Source organism: Physeter macrocephalus, chromosome 11 (assembly GCF_002837175.3).
Source record: "Physeter macrocephalus isolate SW-GA chromosome 11, ASM283717v5, whole genome shotgun sequence".
In the NCBI taxonomy this organism is placed as follows: domain Eukaryota; kingdom Metazoa; phylum Chordata; class Mammalia; order Artiodactyla; family Physeteridae; genus Physeter; species Physeter macrocephalus.
This window is the reverse complement of record NC_041224.1, coordinates 174,760,527-174,767,935: the sequence shown is the minus strand read 5'-3', so window position 1 is coordinate 174,767,935 and position 7,409 is coordinate 174,760,527.

Here is a 7,409-nt window from a genome sequence, read left to right as displayed (position 1 = left end):
CAGGGCGGAGTCAAGATGGCGGTGTGGGAAGACACAGAGTTCACGTCTCCCCACAACGAGGGCACCTGCCAGATGCTGGTGGGAGACCCTGATGCCCAAGGAGACGAGAAGAACCCCAAAGCAAACAGGATCTTGGTTCACAAGCCAGGGGTCGGGCCAAAGCTCCTGCAGTGGGAGCTCTGAGTCCAAACCACTGGACTAACAGAGAACCTCAGACCCCAGGGAATATTCATCAGAGTGAGGTCTCCCAGAGGTCCTCATCTCAGCACCAAGACCCAGCTCTACCCAATAGCTTACAAACTCCAGTGTTGGAAGCCTCAGGCCAAACAACCAGTAAGACAGGAACATAATCCCACTCATTTAAAAAAAGGAAAAAAAAATAAGATGCCAAAAAAATAGGTCACACGTAGAGAATGGACTTGAGGACATGGGGAGGGGGAAGGGTAAGCTGGGACAAAGTGAGAGAGTGGCATGGACATATATATACTACCAAATGTAAAATAGATAGCTAGTGGGAAGCAGCTGCATAGCACAAGGAGATTAGCTCAGTGCTTTGTGACCACCTAGAGGGGTGGGATAGGGAGGGTGGGAGCTAGACACAAGAGGGAGGAGATATGGGAACATATGTATATGTATAGCTGATTCACTTGTTATACAGCAGAAACTAACACACCACTGTAAAGCAATTATACTCCAATAAAGTTGTTAAAAAAAATATGTCACAGATAATGGAGGAAGGTAAAAACCTACAAGACCAAATAAATGAAGAGGAAATAGGCAATCTACCTGAAAAAGAATTCAGAGTAATGATAGTAAAGATGATCCAGAATCTTGAAATAGGCAATCTACCTTAAAAAGAACTCAGAGTAAGATAGTAAAGATGATCCAGAATCTCAGAAATAGAATGGAGGCACAGACTGAGAAAATACAAGAAATGTTTAACAAAGATCTAGAAGAACTGAAGAACAAACAGAGATGAACAACACAATAACTGAAATGAAAAATACACTAGAAGGAATCAATAAGAGAATAACTGAGGCAGAAGAACGAATAAGTGAGCTGGAAGACAAAATGGTGGAAATAACTGCTGAGGAGCAGAATAAAGAAAAAAGAATGAAAAGAATTGAAGACAACCTCACAGACCTCTGGGACAGCAATAAATGCACCAACATTCGAATTATAGGGGGCCCAGAAGAAGAAGAGAAAAAGAAAGGGACTGAGAAATTATGTGAAGAGATTATAGTGGAAAACTTCCCCAACATGGGAAAGGAAATAGTCACCCAAGTCCAGGAAGCACAGAGAGTCCCATACAGGATAAACGCTAGGAGAAACACACCAAGACACATATTAATCAAACTAACAAAAATTAAATTCAAAGAAAAAATATTAAAAGCAGCAAGGGAAAAACAAAAGATAACATACAAAGGAATCCCCATAAGGTTATCAGCTGATTTTTCAGCAGAAACTCTGCAGGCCAGAAGGGAGTGGCAGGATATACTTAAAGTGATGAAAGAGAAAAACCTACAACCAAGATTACCCAGCAAGGATCTCATTCAGATTCAACGGAGAAATCAAAAACTTTTCAGACGAGCAAACGCTAAGAGAATTCAGCACCACTATACCAGATTTACAACAAATGCTAAAGAAACTTCTCTAGGAGAGAAACACAAGAGAAAAAAGACCCACAAAAACAAACCCAAAACAATTAAGAAAACGGTAATAGGAACATACATATCGATAATAACCTAATGGATTAAATGCCCCAACCAAAAGACGCAGACCGGCTGAATGGATACTAAAACAAGACCCATATGTATGCTGGCTACAAGACACCCACTTCAGACCTAGGGACACATACAAACTGAAAGTGAAAGGATGGAAAAAGATATTCCATGTAAGTGGAAACCAAAAGAAAGCTGGGGTAGCAATACTCATATCAGATAAAATAGACTTTAAAATAAAGACTGTTACAAGAGATAAGGAAGGACACTACATATTGATCAAGGGATCAATCCAAGAAGAAGATATAACAATTATAAATGTTTATGCACCCAACACAGGAGCACCTCAATACATAAGGCAAATGCTAACAGCCACGAAAGGGGAGATTGACAGTAACACAATAATAGTAGGGGACTTTAACACAACACTTACACCAATGGACAGATCATCCAAACAGAAAATAAATATGGAAACACAAGCTTTAAATGACACAATAGACCAGAGAGATTTAATTAATATTTATAGAACATTCCACCCCAAAGTGGCAGAATACACTTTCTTCTCAAGTGTGCACACGGAACATTGTCAAGGATAAATCACATCTTGGGTCACAAATCAAGCCTAAGAAAACTTAAGAAAATTGAAATCATATCAAGCATCTTTTCTGACCACGACACTACGAGACTGGAAATCCATTACAGTAAAAACAACTGTAAAAACCACAAATACATGGAGGCTAAACAGTGCGCTACTAAATAACCAAGAGATCACTGAAGAAATCAAAGAAGAAATTAAAAAATACATAGAAACAAATGACAATGAAAACACGACGATCCAAAACCTATGGGATGCAGCAAAAGAAGTTCCAAGAGGGAACTTTATAGAATACAATCTCACCTCAAGAAATAAGAAAAATCTCAAATAAACAATCTAACCCTACACTTAAAACAACTAGAGAAAGAAGAACAAAGAAAACCCAAAGTCAATGAAAGAAAGAAATCATAAAGAGCAGAAATAAACAGAAATGAAGAAAACAATAGCAAAGATCAATAAAACTAAAAGCTGGTTCTTTGAGAAGATAAACAAAATTGATAAACCCTTAGCCAGACTCATCAAGAAAAAAAGGGAGAGGACACAGATCAATAAAATTAGGCATGAAAAAGGAGAAATCACAACTGACACTGCAGAAATACAAAGGATTAAAGAGACTACTACAAACAACTATATGCCAATAAAATGGACAACCACAAAGAAATGGACAAATTCTTGGAAAGGTACAATTTTGCGAGACTGAACCAGGAAGAAACAGAAAATATACACAGACCTATCACAGGTAATGAAATTGAAACCATAATTAAAAATCTTCCAACAAACAAGTCGCTAACACCCATCCTTCTCAAACTCTTCCAAAAAATTGCAGAGGAAGGAACACTGCCAAATTCATTCTACGAAGCCACCATCACCCTCATACCAAAACTAGAAAAAGATATCACAAAAAAATAAAATTATAGACCAATATCACTGATGAACATAGATGCAAAAATCCTGAACAACGTACTAGCAAACAGAATCCAACAATGTATTAAAAGGATAATACACCATGATCAAGTGGGATTTATCCCAGAGATGCAAGGATTCTTCAATATAAACAAATCAATCAATGCGATACACCATATTAACAAAGTAAGGAATAAAAACCATATGATCATCTCAGTAGATGCAGAAAAAGCTTTTGACAAAATTCAACACCGATTTATCATCAAAACTCTCCAGAAAATGAGCATAGAGGGAACCTACCTCAACATAATAAAGGCCATATATGACAAACCCACAGCATACATCATACTCAGTGGTGGAAAACTGAAAGCATTTCCACTAAGATCATGAAAAAGACAAGGATGTCCACTCTCACCACTATTATTCAACATAGTTTTGGAAGTCCTAGCCACAGCAATCAGAGAAGAAAAAGAAATAAAAGGAATCCAAATTGGAAAAGAAGAAGTAAAACTGTCACTGTTTGCAGATGACATGACACTATACATAGAAAATCCTAAAGATGCCACCGAAAACTACTAGAATTAATCAGTGAATTTGGTAAGGCTGAAGGATACAAAATTAATGCACAGAAATCTCTGGCATTCCTATACACTAACAATGAAAAATCAGAAAGAGAAACTAAGGAAACAATCCCATTTACCACCACAACAAAAAGAATAAAATACCTGGGAATAAACCTACCTAAGGAGGTGAAAGACTTGTACTCAGAAAACTATAAAACACTAAAGAAAGAAATCAAAGATGACATAAACAGATGGAGAAATATACCATGTTCTTGGAATGGAAGAATCAATATTGTGAAAACAACTATACTACCCAAAGCAATCTACAGATTCAATGCAATCCCTATCAAACTACCAATGGCATTCTTCACAGAATCAGAACAAAAAATTTTACAATTCGTATGGAAACACAAAAGACCCCAAAGAGCAAAAGCAATCTTGAGAAAGAAAAACTGAGCTGGAGGAATCAGGCTCCCCAACTTCAAACTATACTACAAAACTATAGTAATCAAGATAGTATGGCACTGGCACAAAAACAGAAATATAGATCAATGGTACAGGATAGAAAGCCCAGAGATAAACCCACACACATATGGTCCCCTAATTTACGACTAAGAAGGCAAGAGCACACAATGGAGAAAAGACAGCCTCTTCAATAAGTGGTGCTGGGAAAACTGGACAGCTACATGTAAAAGAATGAAATTAGAACACTCCCTAACACCATACACAAAAATAAACTCAAAATGGATTAAAGATCTAAATGTAAGACCAAACACTATAAAACTCTTAGAGGAAAACATAGGAAAAACACTCTTTGACATAAATCACAGCAAGATCTTTTTTGACCCACCTCCTAGAGTAATGGAAATAAAAACAAGAATAAACAAATGGGACCTAATTAAACTTCCAAGCTTTTGCAGAGCAAAGGAAACCATAAACAAGACAAAAAGACAACCCTCAGAGTGGGAGAAAATACTTGCAAATGAAACAACAGACAAAGAATTAATCTCCAAAATATACAAACAGCTATGGAGCTCAATATCAAAAAAACCGAACAATCCAATTTAAAAATGGGCAGAAGACCTAAACAGACATTTCACCAAAGAGACATAAAGATGGCCAATAGGCACATGAAAAGATGCTCAACATCACTAATAATTAGAGAAACGCAAATCAAAACTACAATGAGGTATCACCTCACACCAGTCAGAATGGCCATTATCAAAAAATCTACAAACAATAAATGCTGGAAAGGGTGTGGTGAAAGGGAACCCTCCTGCACTGTTGGTGGGAATGTAAATTGATACAACTACAATGGAGAAGAGTATGGAGGTTCCTTAAAAAACTAAGAATAGAACTACCATACGACCCAGCAATCCCACTACTGGTCATATACGCTGAGAAAACCGTAATTCAAAAAGAGACATGTACCACAATGTTCATTGCAGCACTATTTACAATAGCCAGGACATGGAAGCAACCTAAATGTCCATCGACAGATGAATGGATAAAGAAGATGTGGCACATATATACAATGGAGGTAAGCTGTGACAAAGTGAGAGAGTGGCATGGACATATATACACTACCAAATGTAAAATAGTTAGCTGGTGGGAAGCAGCCACATAGAACAGGGAGATCAGCTCGGTGATTTGCGATGACCTAGAGGGGTGGGTTAGGGAGGATGGGAGGGAGACGCAAGAGGGAGGGGATATGGGGATATATGTATACATATAGCTGATTCACTTTGTTGTACAACAGAAACTAACACAGTATTGTGAAGCAATTATACTCCAATAAAGATCTATTTTTTTAAAAAAGAAAGAATAGCATAAGAAATAAAAAACAAATTCTCGGCTTCCCTGATGGCGCAGTGGTTAAGAATCTGCCTGCCAATGCAGGGGACACGGGTTCGAGCCCTGGTCTGGGAAGATCCCACATGCCGCGGAGCAACTGGGCCCGTGAGCCACAATTACTTAGCCTGCGCGTCTGGAGCCTGTGCTCCGCAACAAGAGAGGCCGCGATAGTGAGAGGCCCGTGCACCGCGATGAAGAGTGGCCCCCGCTTGCCACAACTAGAGAAAGCCCTCGCACAGAAAGGAAGACCCAACACAGCCATAAATAAATAAATAAACAAATTTTTTTAAAAAATCAAGAACACCCCCAAATTCTCTCTGCTCCACTTTACCAAGTTTCGTCAAGCCTGGGGTCTCCACTTTCTCATCGGGAGAACAGGACAGCCAAGCTGCCTGGGATTCTGAAATCTGACCCCGATGATAAAGACCTTTATGTCGTTCTCAATCCTTATAGATCCTCCTGGACAGAGACAGAGGATAAACCAGACCAGGCGGGAGGCAGCCCTGCCCCCTCCCCAGCTGCACTTGTGCCCCTGTCCCCGACAGACCCCAGCCTGCCAGGCCCCCTCGCATCTCAGGGGTTTGCTGGCCTCACCCCTCTGCCCTGAGCACCTTCCCCATCCTCCCACCAGCTGGCTCTGCCTCCCCCCAACTTTAATATACAGGTAGGTCTGACCTTTCCTGACCACGCCGTTTAATGAGGCCTATCCCATGTTTTCCTATCATTTATAGAAACATGACAGCTATCAACATTTTAAAATTATGTATTATTTATTGCTTTGCTTGTTTATTGCCTGTTATTCCTCAATAGACCGTAAGCTCCATGAGGAAAAGGACCGTGTTTTCCTTTCACAAAGAACCTGGCAAAGAGCAGACCCTCAACTGAGTGAAGAGCTTTGTCTGATGAATGTCACAGGCCACTGTCCCCACCCCAAACCCCTACACTCCTTCCCCTGTTAGTTTTGACCAGCTCTCCACTTGACCAAGTCCGCAGGCACGAAAGTCTCTAAATTAGGAATTAAAAAGGAAGTGTGGGGTATTCCCTGGCATTCCAGTGGGCTCCGTGCTTTCACTGCCAAGGGCATGGGTTCAATCCCTGGTCAGGGAACTAAGATCCAGCAAGCCATGTGACGCAGCCAAAAAATAAAGAGAAAAGGAAGTGTGGAATCTATCATTCTGCAGTATCCAGAGTTCACAGCAGTAACACTTAACATCCACACTCACTCTGGGCCAGACCCTGTTCTGGGCAACTCAACACATTTCATTCTCATCACGACTCTGCTAAGTGGGTAAGTGTTTAATCCCCATTTTACAGATGCAGACGCTGAGACACAGAGAGCGTGAGTATAATATGGGGGCTTTCGTTTATTCAGTTGAGGGCCTGCTCTTTGCCAGGTTCTGTGTGAAAGGAAAACACGGTCCTTTTCCTCATGGAGCTTACGAGCTACTGAGGAATAACAGGGGATAAACAAGCAAACCAATAAATAATACATAATTTTTAAATGTTGATAACTGTTATGTTTCGATAAGTGATAGGAGAAAATGGGATGGGCCTCATTAAATGGGATGGTCAGGGGAAACACAGTGGCCACTGCGTAGGAGCCCTCGGGATGGGCTGGACACAGTCCTGGGAAATTTTCACGCTGTTTTCTTCCTCTTCCACCTCATTGTGTCCTACTGCCCCTCACACACACACACACACACACACACACACACACACACACACACACCCACACCACACACACACACCACACACCACACACACACACACACA